A 15,094-nucleotide genomic window follows, 5' to 3' on the forward strand; every position below is an offset into this window, starting at 1 on the left:
ATCTCTTGCTGCTCCTTCCCCTGCTGCCATTGCACACACGCCTCACGCCCGAGGGTGCCGAGGTGCACACCTGTGGTGTCCTGTGGCCCGGAGGCTGATGAGAAACAAAAGGGGACGTCTCCAAATTGCCAGAGGAAGGACCTCAACTGCGCTAATGCAGAACCCTCAGCCAGTGCACCTGGGGTTTGCGAGGCGCTGGGGTTTTTTCAGTACACCAAAGGACTAACCTTGGAGTCCTGGGGCTTGATGGCCTTGACCCTTGCCGTGCCAGAATGACCTTATTGTTTGTGAACCGTGACCCCAGAGAGATTGGCTGGCATTCCCTGGAGGAAGGGACAGCTGTCCTTGAGGCGGACTGCCGGGCTGTGGTCCTTTCCCTGGTAACCACCCAGGCCCCCGCCACAGGTGTCAGGATGGAGACAAAAACTGAACGCTGTCACTTCACATGGCTAGAAACCCAAAATACTGTGAGGGAATTTGTAGAGAGAGAAATGAGAGAGAAGAAACCTACACTGTTGCAAAAAGGCAGCCCTACAGAAGACATTCGGTCAACCGCCGGGTTATGGGCCACGCTTGCTCCTTGCAGCTGTGCTCTGCTGCCTCTGTTGAGAAAAATTCTCATCCTCCTACTCAGAGGGGAAAGCACTCACCCTGTGCCACAGCAGAGGGGATCATTGGAATGCAGGGTAAGCCCAGGATCCTTCATCCGCGTGAAGCAATGTGACCTTTGCCACAGAGTGGGCTCTTGAGCCCACAGATCCTCCCTGGAGGCTCTCTGGAGAAGGCAACTTGTACGCGCGATCAGAGTAAATAGAAAAGCCCCTGACGTATATTGAGTGACAACAAAAAGGAGAGAATTGGCAAGAACGAATGAGGGGTGGGAGGAACTTAGGCACAGGAAAAGGAAACAACGAAACGACAGAAGTGAAGGTGCACAGATTGCCCCAGCTGGGAGTCCAGACTATACGAAGATAACTTATGCAACAGAAGATCAAAGGGCACTAACTGGCTTTCGTACCTTCGCTAGATCGTTTGTGAAATGACTTAAATATCTGCTGAAACGCACCGTTGACAAATTGTCATGACCTTGACACAAGGCTTGAATTACAGCTGTATTTGGGCCTTCGGCTAAATTTGATCATGTCATTCCCTAAAATCTTAGAGGAGTTACTGACTACCAAATGGAGTGCGGGTGACTGTATATTTGTGTTTCCTCAGAACTTATATGTTGAACTCCAGTCCTCAGTGTGATGGTGTCTGGAGGTGGGGGGCCTTTGGGATGTGATGAGGTTATGGGGGTAGAGCTCTCATGAATGGGAGTAAAGCCCTCACAAGTGTTGAGCGAACGCCTTTGGCTTTTGCACAAGTGACGACAGAGCAAAAGGACAGCTATCTGTGAACCAGGAGGCAGGCCCTCCCCACGTGCTGATACCGCTGGCCCCTTCATCTGTCTTGGACTTGAGGGCCTCCAGAACTGTGAGAAATAAATTTGTGTTGTTTGTAAGGCACCCGGGCTGTGTTATTTTTTTTTGCCAGTATGAACAACCTGAGACATTCGGATGAGTAGGTATGTTTTCTCTTAGTCCACAGAACTATTGCCTGAGTTCTCCGTGGTCACAGCACCCATTGACTTAATTATAGCACATTCCCATGGTAGGTTCCAGTCGAGTGAATATGAACTTTTGGCACGTAGAATTTGGGTTGTCAGAAGGGGACCCCCGTGTACTGTATGTCCCGGTTGAAAGCATGGTAACCACCTGTTCAGAGATGAAGTGATTATCACTGCTTCTTCTCCATTTAGTACTCCAGTTTACTGCGTTCTTAAACCTGGAAATAGTGTTGGCATGTCACTGTGGGTCACCGCATCCTCAATGCTGTGGCCAGTTGTTCGGGACTCAACACCACTGTTCCTGAAATAACTGCCTTCGTGTAAGCAGCAACCAGTACATATGTTGTTACTATGGGTTTTGCCAGTACATTCTCCCCAGTGCTGTTTTCAGCAGCCTCAGCCATAGTTTGCCTTTGCCTCCAAAGGCACCTGGTACACCTTCAGCAGGCTGCCAATGGGATATCCCAGCAACTCTTTGCCATTGCACACAGTCTTTGCAGGGCATACCTTAATTGCACCCAGATTTCTTCAGGAACCCAGGTATGATATATTGATGACCTCATCCTCCAAGGAGATCCTTCACCCATGTATTAGGCGTTCACATACAAAAGTTGTGATAATTCATTTTCCCATACATACTGCAAAGATCCACCTCAGGTAAATTCCCTGAAAATTACTTGTAAACCTGGGACTGTTGCATCCCTGCCACTGTCATGAAACTGCTACTGACTGTTCTTTGTCTTGTGTGTTCTTAGCACACAGAATGTTAATGCAAATGTGTCTTTTCTTCTTGGGTTCTGCAAGGAACATATTCCCCACTTAAACAGTTTACTCAGTTATATTGATGGCTCTACCTCCAATTGGCCCAACTTTATAGGGCCCCCTCCACAAACAGGCTCTAGAATCAATCCACATTGAAGTCAACAGGCACTCCTGTGAGTGCCCTTCTTCACTGCAGAAACTTTGCCAGTATCCACCCATTCCTCCTGGAGTTTGTAGACCCCCCCCCAGGGTGGCCATAGGTTGCCCAGTGGCTTCTGATGCAAGAAACTACCTGCTTCAGCCTTGCAGTAATCCCCATTGGAGCATCAGGTGTTGGTCATGTACTTGGTGCCCCAGCACAAAGAGGCTCCCTGAGCCTGGGACCCTCCATACCCAACTGCCTGTTGCAGCTCGAGTCATGGAAGCAGTACCTTGCAAGCATGGTTACTGACGCTTCCTTGCTGCATGATGGAGCCAAACGTGGGGTCTCTGGCGTATCCCAGCTGCAAGGGGGCTGTGCTCTTCGGCTTCATTCAGCCCAGCTGTGGTGCTGGAAGAGGTCCCCCTTCTCCCGGACCCCGTTACCGGGACTGTCCCTTGCAATGAACTGAATGAGCAGCAGTGGCAGTTCTCAGACTTTACAGACGCCATCATCATCCTGACATGTGATGGAGCTCGGGGGAGTGTTGCTGGCTTTCATCCCTCATCCAGGATGTCCCTGATGAAGGGAACATCATCTCTTGGGTCCCAAGAGTCTGCATAAGTGGCCAAACATCAAGTAGTCCTCTTAAGACTGGAGCCTCTGGCCAACAAGTGGCCCCATCTGCTCTTTTTTACGTACTCTTGGGCCATTAACCCAAGAGGTGCCCCACCGTGGGGTAAGGAATTCTGGAAATGTCTTGCCTCACAGTACAGCCTGAATGTAAATCACGGTAACAGATGTTTCTCCAGGTCCTATGGCTATGATACAGGAGCCGAGCAGGATTCTCCCTTTCCCTTCCTAGTTCCAGACGTTACTGATAGTGACCAAGGCACTCCTGTCACTTCTCAGTATGCACAATCCTGGGCTCTTGAAAAAGGCGTTCGTAGAACGTTCGCTTCCCCTGTAAGCCGCCGGCATTTTAATAGACCACCTCTTGCAGGTGGGATGTGAGTACACCTGTGCAAGTGTCGCTACTTAAAGTGCCTGCTCAGTGCTGAACTTAGACAAATGCTCACAATTCTTGCAGTAGTGCTCATACATTTGCAGTTAATAAAACCTCAGGAAATTTGAGATGTTTTCAACCTCCCAGCTCCCCTGCATCTTCCATTGGGGAGATGAAAGAAGGCAGTATTAAGTGGTCTCCTAAGTGTAAAGGTTTCAAAACATATTTGCAAATCTTTTGACCCTTATCTCATTGAGAGGGAAGATCTGTGTCCCTTCATTTTTTTTTTTTTTTAGTGTATTTATTTTTGAAGGAGAGAGAGAGAAGGTAGGGTAGGGACAGATGATGTGGGTGATAGAGAATGCCAAACAGGTTCTGTGTCAGCAGTCCAGAGCCTGAAGCGGGTCTCAAACTCATGAACCATGAGATCATGATCTAAACCAAAGAACCATGAGATCATGACTAAGCCAAAACCAGGAGTCAGACATTCAACTGAGTTAGCCACCCTGGTGCTCCTGTGTCCCCTCCTTTTGAATGTGGGCACATTTGTAGATCATGACCTGAGCCGTAGTTGGATGCTTACCTAACTGAGCCACCCTGGTGCCCCTGTTACATTCACTTTTAAGAACATTTTGTTTGTGGATTGGTTAGTGCTAGTGTATACAAATTCATTTGCTATTAATATATTGATCTTGTGTCTTACAAACGTGTTGCAATGGTTTATTACTTCTGATGTTTGTTGTCTGGATCGTAAGAATATTCTATATAGAAGTTCATGTCATCTGCAGGGAGAAAGAGTTTTAGCACTTTATTTCCAATCTGGATGCCTTTTCTTCCATTTTATTGCCTAATTGTCCTTTCTAGGACCTTCAGTACCATATTAACTAAGTGGTAAGAGTGTGTAAAGGCATTTACAAATTCAAAACGAGGCTTAATATTCTGCTAAAAATGAAGAGACATCCTTCCTTGTAGATTTTCAAGTTGTAAATTTTTTCTCTGCACCATTGAGAATAAACCATAAATCTTGTTAAATGTCTTGTCAGTTTTACAACTTAGAATATCTTTCCCAAGGACCTCAGAACCATCTGTTTGGAATGTAAACTTTGAGGGAGCTGGCAGTTCTGTATCCCAGATTCTATGAGAGTGTAGAAGCTTAAACTTTGGTAGTGGGGGCCTTGATCCATGTTGCAAAACTACCTATTGTCATAAGGATATGAGAATCTTGTTTTTTAACTTGTTGTAACACCAATAAACTAACACAGGTGGTCATTCTAATTACCAGGTAAATTTAGGGGAAAGAATGTGTGACAAAATGATGGTGTGAAATCCTCCTGCTTGAGACTAGTTATTGTTTGCAACATTTATGTGATGGGTTGTATCTGCTTGGCTATAAAGAAGGGTGAGATTTCTTTTTGTCTTTGGATTGTATGTGATATGTATCCTGGCACTGAATGATAAAATTGTTTTCTTTGTGTTCTCCCTGAGTGGTTAAGTTTATAGGTTCGGAGAAGATTTTGTTTCAAATCGTATTGCCCTAACAGTGTTGGTGATACGAGTGGTGATTCTTGACCACTCATAATGCTGAATTGAGTATGCTTTCTCATCAATGATGTCTGAAAGGGCGAAGAACGAAATAAGAGAGGGATGGTACTGTCGATGTTACAATATAAATGGAATTCAAACTGTCCCTGGAGAAATTCTGCAGGTGTATTCTGCAAAAGAAGGAACCTCTAGGAGAACCAATTAATCAGGGATATAGAATTAATGAAAGAGATGTATGTTTAGGTACTTAGCATTAATTTCGGATAAACAATGAGTCAAACTGTAGTATCATTGCCTCCTGCTTGTACCTAATTTGCTAAATCGGGCAGTTCTATCCGATGTCGCCTAAGAATGAAAGGTGTTTTCCAAGGAGGTGGCGCCAGGACTTGGGAAACTCAGCATGCTCTCCCTGGTCAGGCGCAGGAACCGCTCGGGGCCTTCTGCGCATGTGCTTTGCTCTCTTCCCGGTAGTTCACGTTGGCTTCCGCAGCATCGCGAGAGGACTGTCCCTGTTGCTCTCGCCTCAGAGCGCCTGGACGCAGGCGGGACTACGCGATGGTGAAGAACTCGGGTGGCGGTGGTTGAATGTGGGTGACCCGTGGGACGGAGGCCTTGTGCGGGAGGGGCCGGTGAAGGAGGAAACGGCTCGGTGCCTGAGCGCGGGGTGAGTCCTGCTCCGTCTGTATGCATCGAATGCGAACCAGCGCGTCCCCGCGCTTGTCACCCGGCGAAGGTTCGTGTTTTCGTCTCCGAGGTAAAGGGTCGCCCGAGGCCTCAGTAAGACCGGCGGAAACTGGCCCGGGGGCGCTCGTGGGTGGTCGCTTCTCTCCGGGGGGGGGGGGACCTCGTTCTTCTCCACTCGGGTCCGTCTTCGTCCTCCCAGCCACCGGTGGTCAGTGTCCCGTCCCCATGGTAACCGCGTAACGCCTTCTGGGAGGTGACGGGAGCCGCTTCAGTGGTATTAGATACATTCACATCGTTGGGCAAATGTCGCTACCGTTCATCCCCGTACTCTTTTCATCTTGTAAAAACTGAAATTCTATACCTATTAAACAATAACTCCCCAATCTCCCCTACCTCTAGGTGCTGGAAACCACTGTTACAACTTCCTGTTTCTGTAATTTTGACTACTCTGAGTACCTCGTATTAGTGAAATCCTGTAGTCTTTGTCCTTTTGTGACTGGCTTATTTCGCTTAGCATTACGTCCTCAAGATTCATCCATGTTGTAGCGTATTGCAGGGTTTTTTCCATTTTTAAGGCTGAGTAATATCCCATTGTACGTATATGCACATTATGCTTGTCCATTCACCTGTCCATGGACACTTGAGTTGCTTCCATGTTTCCACTATTGTGAATAATGATGCTGCCGTGAACACGAGTGGTTGAGACATGTGGTTGAGACCTACTCTTGGGTATATACCTCGAAGGAAAATTGCTGGGCTGTAAGGTAATTCTAGTTTTAATTTTGAGGAAGCTCCATCCTGTTTTTACAATGGTTGTACCGCTTTACACTGTCAGCAGCAGAGGATGGGAGTTCCATTTCCTCTCCATCCTTGCCAACAGTTGCTTTTTCTTTTTTTGGTAGTAGCAATCTTTTTTTTTAATTTTTTTTTCAACGTTTATTTATTTTTGGGACAGAGAGAGACAGAGCATGAACGGGGGGGGGGGGCAGAGAGAGAGGGAGACACAGAATCGGAAACAGGCTCCAGGCTCTGAGCCATCAGCCCAGAGCCTGACGCGGGGCTCGAACTCACGGACCGCGAGATCGTGACCTGGCTGAAGTTGGACGCTTAACCAACTGCGCCACCCAGGCGCCCCGGTAGTAGCAATCTTAATGGGTGTGAGGTGGGATCTTACTGTACCTTTGACTTGTATTTCCTTTGGTATCTTTTCTTGTGTATTGGCCATTTGTGTATCTTCTTTGGAGAAGTATCTGTTCAACTGCATTGCCCATTTTTGAATTGGATTGTTTTGGGTTTGTTGTTGTTGCTGAATATTAGGAGTTGTCTATATGTTCTGGATATTAATTCCTTATCAGATATATGAATTATAAATATTTTTTCCTGTGGATTGATTTTTAACTCTGTGGATAGTGTGTTTTGTAGTCAAAATATTTCCATTTTCATGAAAAGTTTGTCAATTTCTTCTTTGTTACCCATGCCTTTGATGTCATATCCAGGAAAACCTTGCCAAGTCCAGTGTTGTGGATCTTTTGTCCTATGTTTTCTTCTAAGTTTTATTGTTTTAGATCTTAAATTTAGGTACTTGGTGTGAGTTGATTTTTGTGTATGGTGTTAGGTAAGGGCCCAACTTTATTCTTTTGCATGTGGCTATGCAGTTTTTCTAGTGCCATTTGATGAAAAGACTGTCATTTTCCCATTGAGTGGTCTTGACAGCCTTGTCAAAAATCATTTGACAAGATGTGTGAGTGTTTATTTCTGGATTCTTTTTTCTATTCCATTGGTCTTATTTGTCCCTTTTTATGCTGGTACCATCCTGTTTTGATTGCTGTGGCTTTGTACAACTTTTGAAATCAGGAAGTGTAAGTCTTCCAGTTTTGTTGTTTTTCAGGATTGTTGTGGATAGTCTGGTTTCTTTGAATTTTAGGATGGGTTTTTTTAATTTCTGCAAAAAACGTCATTGGGATTTTGCTAAGGATTTCATTGAAACTGTACATCACTTTGAGTAGTATTGACATTTTAACAAGAAGTTGTCTAATCCAGGAACATGGGATGTGTTTCCATTTATTAATGCCTTCTTTAATGCCTTCAGCACTATTTTGTAGTTTTTATTGTGTAGATCCTTTACATCTTTAGTTACATTAATTCCTAAGATTTGTTTGATGCTTTGGTAAGTGGAATTGGTTTTGTAATTTCCTTTTCAGATCGTTCATTGTACCTATATAGAAATGCAACTGATTTTTGTGTGTTGATGTATCTTGCTACTTTGCTGAATTCATTTAGTTGATGCAGCCGCTTTTTTTGTGGAGTCTTTAGGTTTTTCTACATGTAATATTATTTCATTTGCACAGATGCCTTTACTTTTTCCTTTCTAATTTAGATGCTTTTTATTTCTTTTTCTTGTCTAATGCTCTGACTAGAACATCCAGTCCTGTGTTGAAGACAAGTGGTGAAAGCAGGCATCCTGACCTTACTCCTGATCTGAGAGGAATAGCTTTCTGCCTTTTCACCACTGAGAATAATTTTTCCTGTGTGTGTGTGTGTGTGTGTGTGTGTGTGTGTTATATTTTTGGCTTTTATTATGTGGGGGTATTTCCCTTCTATTCCTCTTTTGTTGACTGCTGTTACAAGAAAGATGGTTGAATTTTGTCAGATGCTTTTTCTGCATCACTTGAGATTGTCATCTGTGGGTTTTTTTCCTTCATTATATGGATGTGGTGTATTATATTAATCACTTTTTGTATGTTGAACCATCCTTGCATTCCAGGAATGGATCTACTTGGTCATGGTGTATAATAATCCTTTTTTAAAATGTAAATTAAATTAAATTTTATTATTTTTTTAGACAGTGAGTGTGGACATGAGCAGGGATGGGACAGAGGAAAAGGGAAAGACAGACTCTTAGACAGGCTCCATGCCCAGTGTGGAGTGTGACACAGGGCTCGATCTCATGTCCCTGGGATCATGACTTGATCCAAACCAAGAGTGGGTTGCTCAAGTGACTGAGGCACCCAAGTGCCCCTATTTTATTTTATTTTATTTTATTTTATTTTATTTTATTTTATTTTGTTTTGTTTTGTTTTGTTTTGTTTTAACGTTTATTTATTTTTGAGACAGAGAGAGACAGAGCATGAACGGGGGAGGCCAGAGAGAGAGGGAGCTACAGAATCTGAAGCAGGCTCCAGGCTCTGAGCTGTCAGCACAGAGCCCGACTTGGGGCTGGAACTCACAGAGCAGGAGATCATGACCTGAACCGAAGTCAGACGCTTAAATGACTGAACCACCCAGGCGCCCCCTTTTTATTTTTTTATTTTTTTATTTTTTAAAGGAAACACAATTAACATACAATTTTATATTAGCATAAGGTGTACAACATACTGATTCAACAATTGTATACATTAGTACTTACCACAATAAGTGTAATCACCAACTGTTGCCATACATTATTACAATATTACTGACCTTATTTGCTGTTCTATACTTTTCATCTCCATGATTTATTTATTTTATAACTCGAAGGTTGTAACTCTTAATCCTCTTTCTCGGTATCATCCATCTTCCAACACTTTCCCTTAGCAACCATCAGGTTGTTCTTTGTATTTATGGGTCTCTTTTTTGTTTCTTTGTTCATTTGTTTTGTTTTTTAGATTCCACATGGAAGTGAAATCATGTGGTATTTTTCTTTTTCTGTCTGTCTTATTTCATTTAGCATAATACATTTTAGTGCCATCCATTTTGTCCCAAATGCCAAGATCTCATTCTTTTTAATGCCTATGTAATATTGCATTGTGTATATATACCAAATCTTCTCTATTCCTTCATGTGTCAGTGGACACTTGGGTTGCTTCCATATCTTGGGTATTGTAAATAATACTGCAGTAAACATAGGGGTGTATGTGTCTTTTTAAATTAAGTGTTTTATTTACTTTGGCTAAATGCACGGTAGTGGAACTACTGGGTCATATGGTATTTCCATTTTTACTTTTTTGAGAAACCTCCATACTGTTTTCCACAGTGATTGCACGGGTTCCATTCCCACCAAAAATTTACATTTGTCTCCACATCCTCGCCAACATTTGTTATTTCTTTTTGATACTAGCCATTCTGACAGGTGTGAGGTGATACCTCATTGTGGTTTTGATTTGCATTTCTCTGATGATGAGGGACGTTGAACATGTTTTCCTGTGTCTGAGAGAGAGGGTTACAGAGAGCAGGAGCAGGCGAAGGGCAGAGAGAGATGGAGACACAGAACCTGAAGTAGGCTCCAGGTTCCAAGCTGTCAGCACAAAGCTCAATGTGGGGCTCGAACCCACAAACCGTGAGATCGTGACCTGAGCCAAAGTTGGATGCTTAGCTGACTGAGCCACCCAGGTGCCCCTGGATGTCTGCTTTAATCAGGTGTATAAGCTCTTCATATGTTTTGGTTATTAACCTCTTTGTTAGATATATCATTTTCAGATATTTCCTCCCATTCACTGGGTTGCCTTTTTGTTTTGTTGATGGTTTTCTTTGTGCAAAAGCGTTTTATTTTGGTGTAGTTGCAACAGTTAATTTTTACTGTTACTTCCCTTGCCTGAGGAGACATATCTAGAAAAATGTTTCTATGGCCCATGTCAAAGAAGTTACTGGGTGTAGTTGTCTTCTAGGAGTTTTATGATTTGGGGGTGACATTTAGGTCTTTAATCCTTTTTGAGTTTCTTTTTTGTGTATAGTGTAAGAAAGTGGTCCAGTTTAATTCTTTTGCACGTAGCTGTCCAGTTTTCCCAGCACCATTTGTTGAAGAGACTGTCTATTTCACAAAGTTTATTCTTGCTTCCTTTGTCATAGATTAATTGACCATGTAGGTATTGGTTTCCTTCTGAGGTCTCGATTCTGTTCCATTGATTTTTGTGTCTATTTTCGTGCCAGTACCATATGTTTTGATTACTATAGCTCTGTGATATGTAATAATCCTTTTACTATGCTGGTGAATTCTGTTTGGAAATATTTTGTTGAGGACCTTTTACATCCATGTTCATAAAACATATTGTAGTTTCCTTGTTCTCTTGAAGACAGTTTTTTAAACTAGAAAAGGATTCACCCATTTTCCCCACCCCCCCCCAGTTGTTCTCTGTATGAGCTTGTTTTTTGTTTTTGTTTTTTTAAGATTCCACATGTAAGAGAGATCACATGGTACTTACTTGTCTTTCTCTTTCTGACTTATTTCACTTAGCATCATGCCATAAAGTCCATCCATGTTGTTGCAAATGGCAAGGTTTCATTCTTTTTTATGGCTGAATCATATTCCGTTGTATATACATACCACAATTTCTTTATGCATTCATCCATCAGTGGACAGTTAGGTTGTGTCCATATCTTGGATATTGTAAATAATGCTGCTGTAAACATGGGGTGTATGTATCTTTTTGAGTTAATGTTTTTATTTTTTTTGGAGGGGTGGGTAAATATTGGGAAGTGGAATGGCTGGATCATATGGTAGTTCTACTTTTAATTGTCTGGAGAGCCTCCATACTGTTTTCCATAGCACCAGTTTACATTCCGATGCGCAGTGCCCAGCATTCCCTTTTGTCTGCATCCTTGTTAACACTTGTTCCTCCTTGTGTTTTTGGTAGCCATTCTAACAGGTAGGAGGTAATATCATTGTGGTTTTGATTTGCCTCTCCCTAATGATGAATGATGTTGAGCGTCTTTTTTATGGGCATGTATGTCTTCTCTGAACAATTGTGTATTCATATTTTTTTTGCAAGTGAGTTATGTGAGTTCTTTATACATTTTGAATATTAGTCCCTTATGAGATACAGGACTCAGGAATATTTTCTGTGTTCAGTAGGTTTCCTTTCTATTTTTGTTGATGATTTTCTTTGGTGTGCAAAACATTTTAGTTATGATGTACTCCTATTTATTTCTTCTTGTGTTGTTTTTTTGCTTTTGGAGTCAAACCTAAAACCATTGCCAAGACCTATGTCAAGGAGCTCATTAGCACCTCTGTTGTTTTTTTTTTTTAGGAGTTTTATATGGTTACATGTTTTCCTGTTTTCTTGTATGCCTTGTGATTTTTTGATTAAACATTGGGCATTTGAATTTAATCATGTGGTCGCTTGGAAATCAGATTCTCCCCAGTCTGCAATGTTTGCTGTATTTTCTTACTGTTTTTGTTTCTTCTTACTTATTTATTGTTTGATGGTGGTAGGCTCTCTTTGTGCCAAGGATCAGCCTGATGTATAAACGTAATGTCTTCTTAGGTGTGGATTCTTTAATTCCTGTGGCAGGTATGTCTTTGCGGGTTTCCTTATGAGAATATCTTCTTTGAGATGAGAAAGAGTATTTTATTCCACTTGGAATTGTCAGAACCAGGGCAGTTCCAAGTACATGTGTGCACTCAGATCTTTTGCATTAAAGAATAAATTGATTCGTCAGTGGTATTTCTACTCTAATCTCTTTTTTACTCGCAAAGTCTAACACAAAACAAGGTGTGTATATATATATATATATATATATATATATATATATATATATAGTAGAGGTTAGTAACATTATCTGGTCAGTTTTCAACAGCAAAACATGTAAGAATTTGTCTTTGAACATCTTTTTTTTTTTTTTTTTTCATATTTCCTGATTCTGACTACTTTAGACTGAGCACAATGTGCTTTTGCAGGGATTATTGTCATTCGGGGATGTGACTGTGGGCTTCACTGAGGAGGAGTGGCAGCGCCTGGACCCTGCTCAGAGGACCCTGTACAGGGACGTGATGCTGGAGAACTACAGCCACCTTGTCGCAGTGGGTAGGTAGTGCTTGTTTCGCAGGCAGGCCTCCAGTATGTGTGCCTGTTTTGTATTTACAGAAACCTGTAGAGTTTTTGTAGACTACAATAATATTTAGCTTTGGAATTTGGAGGCCAAGGGTGGTTTATCCCTTTTGGTTGTCACAAGGAATTTGTTTCCCTGTGTCCCGTAACAGGGATTAAATTAAATTTTTTTTTATTGTGTAGTCTTTGAGTTATACTGTCGTCCACCTTGAGGAGTCCTGAAACTCATGCAGTTTCTCCCACGTGATACAATTCTCATTCACAGGGTTATCCATTCCTAAACCAGAAGTGATCCTCCAGGTGGAGCAAGGAGAGGAGCCATGGATATTAGACTCCCCAGGCCAGAGTGACCCAGGTGAGTCCATCAGTGTGAGTCAGTTGGAGTTCAGGAGGAAATTAGATGACAAAGCGTTAGTTAAGAGCTTAAGACCATTGAAATGGTCTTTGAAGTGGTCTTCAGGAATCACTTTTTAGAGGCTCCGATGAACCTTTGGAAGTGGCATGTTGACTTGACTCAAATGTTCAGTGTCCCTGAATCACCCAGAATCTTCTACTGTCACTTTTATACACAAATGTTATCTTTTTTATTGGAATAAGTTATATTGAGTTAAGACATACTATCTGTATATGTGTATAACAACCATGTGTATTTTATATGTGTGTGTATATATACATATAGTACCGGGCATCTTTGGTTCAGTATTATATCTTTGAAAAATACCCATGTTGTGTGTATGATTAGTTAATTGCTGTATATTTCTGTGTAGCATTCCATTGTGACTATCCCAAAGTTTATCTCTTTATTTTTATGCTACATCTTTAGGATACATATTGGAAACACACTTGTTTTGAAACTTATTTCTTTTGAGTTTTAAAGTATTTGAAAAACCTTGATGTAAATATTCTTCTGTGTGTGTTTTGGAGGACACAAACTGTTTTTAAATTTTTGAAATCTTTAAATGAAGTTCATTCATTAATTTTGAGAGAGAGTGTGTGAATGTGACAGGGGAGAGCAGAGAAAGAGGGGGAGAGAGTCCCCGGCAGGCTGCATGCTGTTAGCACAGAGCGCAATGTGAGGCCCAATCTCATGAACCGTGAGGTTATCACCCGAGCTGAAACCAAGAGTTGAATGCTCACCTGACTGTGCCACCCAGGCACCCCTAAAGTCTTATGTGTGTTAGATGTGTGACCAGAAATGGACTTGCTGGGTACAGAGTAGCTACATATCTAATCAATGTGTGTTAGTTTTAACAGTTTTCCAGCGTGGTTGTACTAAATCATATTGCCACTAGCAGTGTGTGAGGAGTTTAATTGCAGTTCATCATTATGAGCACTTGATATTGTCAGTCTAATTAAATTTAACCATTCTGGTCGTTGTGTTGCTCTATCTCGTCAGGTTTTAATTCCCATTTCTCTGATCACTAATGATGTTGAGTATGCTTTCATATGTTCATTGGCTTTTTGGATGTCCTTTAGCATAGTAACTGCTCAGGTCTTTTGCCGATACTAGTTTATTGGGTTATTGGTCTTTATTGAATGATTCTAGAAGTTTTATGGGAATGCAAACTGATGCAGCCGCTCTGGAAAACAGTGTGGAGAGTCCTTAAAAATTTAAAAATAGAACTACCCTATGACCCAGCAGTAGCACTACTAGGAATTTACCCATGGGATACAGGAGTGCTGATGCATAGGGGCATCTATACCCCAATGTTTATAGCAGCGCTTTCAACAATAGCCAAATTATGGAAAGAGCCTAAATGTCCATCAACTAATGAATGGTTAAAGAATACGTGGTTTATATATACAATGGAATACTACTTGGCAATGAGAAAGGATGAAATCATGCCATTTGCAGCAATGTGGATGGAGCTGGAAGGTATTATGCTAAGTGAAATAAGTCAGTCAGAGGAAGATAGATACTATATTTTCATTCATGTGGATCTTGAGAAACTTAACACAAGACCATGGGTGGAGAGGAAGGGAAAAAATAGTTACAAACGGGTGGGGGGGCCAACCATAAGAGACTCTTAAATACAGAGAACAAACTGAGGGTTTATGGGGGGTGGGGGAGAGGGGAAAGTGGGTGATGGGAACTGAGGAGGGCATTAGTTGGGTTGAGCACTGAGTGTGGTATGTAATCCAATTTGACAATAAATTATATTAAAAAAAATTCCCTAAAAATGAATTCTAGAAGTCTTAAAATATATCTTGGATATGAATTGTTTGTAGAAATATGTATTTATTAAAAATATCTTTTCTGAGTTATGTCTTGTCTTCTCCATGACTTCTGATGACGGTTGAAAAGACTGTCCTTTCTCCTGCTGATTGGTGGTTTTATATTTGTCATTTATTGGGTGAGCATGTATTTGTGGTTTTGTTTCTGGGCTTTCTGATTGTTCTATTGGCTGAGTTATCCTTCATGACAATACCACTGCGTTTTATTTATCGTAACTTAATTATAAGTTATGATATCTGGCAGCGTCACTCTTCTAGGTTGGCTATTTTCTTCAGGGTCGCGTGGGTATAATGAATACAGAAAATTGCTAAGA

The 15,094-nt window shown here is 41.7% G+C and overlaps 1 protein-coding gene and 1 pseudogene across 2 annotated transcripts in view; both read left to right on the top strand.

Annotated features, from left to right (window-relative positions):
• The first annotated feature begins 272 nt into the window (after window positions 1-272).
• Window positions 273-13,466, top strand: LOC124518644 (uncharacterized; annotated as a pseudogene).
• Window positions 5,585-15,094, top strand: part of LOC124518717 (zinc finger protein 33B-like) — a 54,011-nt gene continuing 44,501 nt past the window's right edge. Inside the window, exons 1-2 of one of the 2 annotated variants that reach the window (XM_047088761.1) lie at window positions 5,585-5,722; window positions 12,395-12,521. The gene's annotated coding sequence lies outside the window, so the exon portion shown is untranslated. Of the gene's footprint in view, window positions 5,723-12,394; window positions 12,522-12,815; window positions 12,901-15,094 lie in introns of those variants that run through there. The other variant, XM_047088760.1, reaches the window with a different exon arrangement.

The sequence above is a fragment of the Lynx rufus genome, unplaced genomic scaffold (assembly GCF_022079265.1).
Source record: "Lynx rufus isolate CCGP_SWC_20201006 ecotype Redwood Valley unplaced genomic scaffold, mLynRuf1.p SCAF_25, whole genome shotgun sequence".
NCBI classification, from domain to species: Eukaryota; Metazoa; Chordata; class Mammalia; order Carnivora; family Felidae; genus Lynx; species Lynx rufus.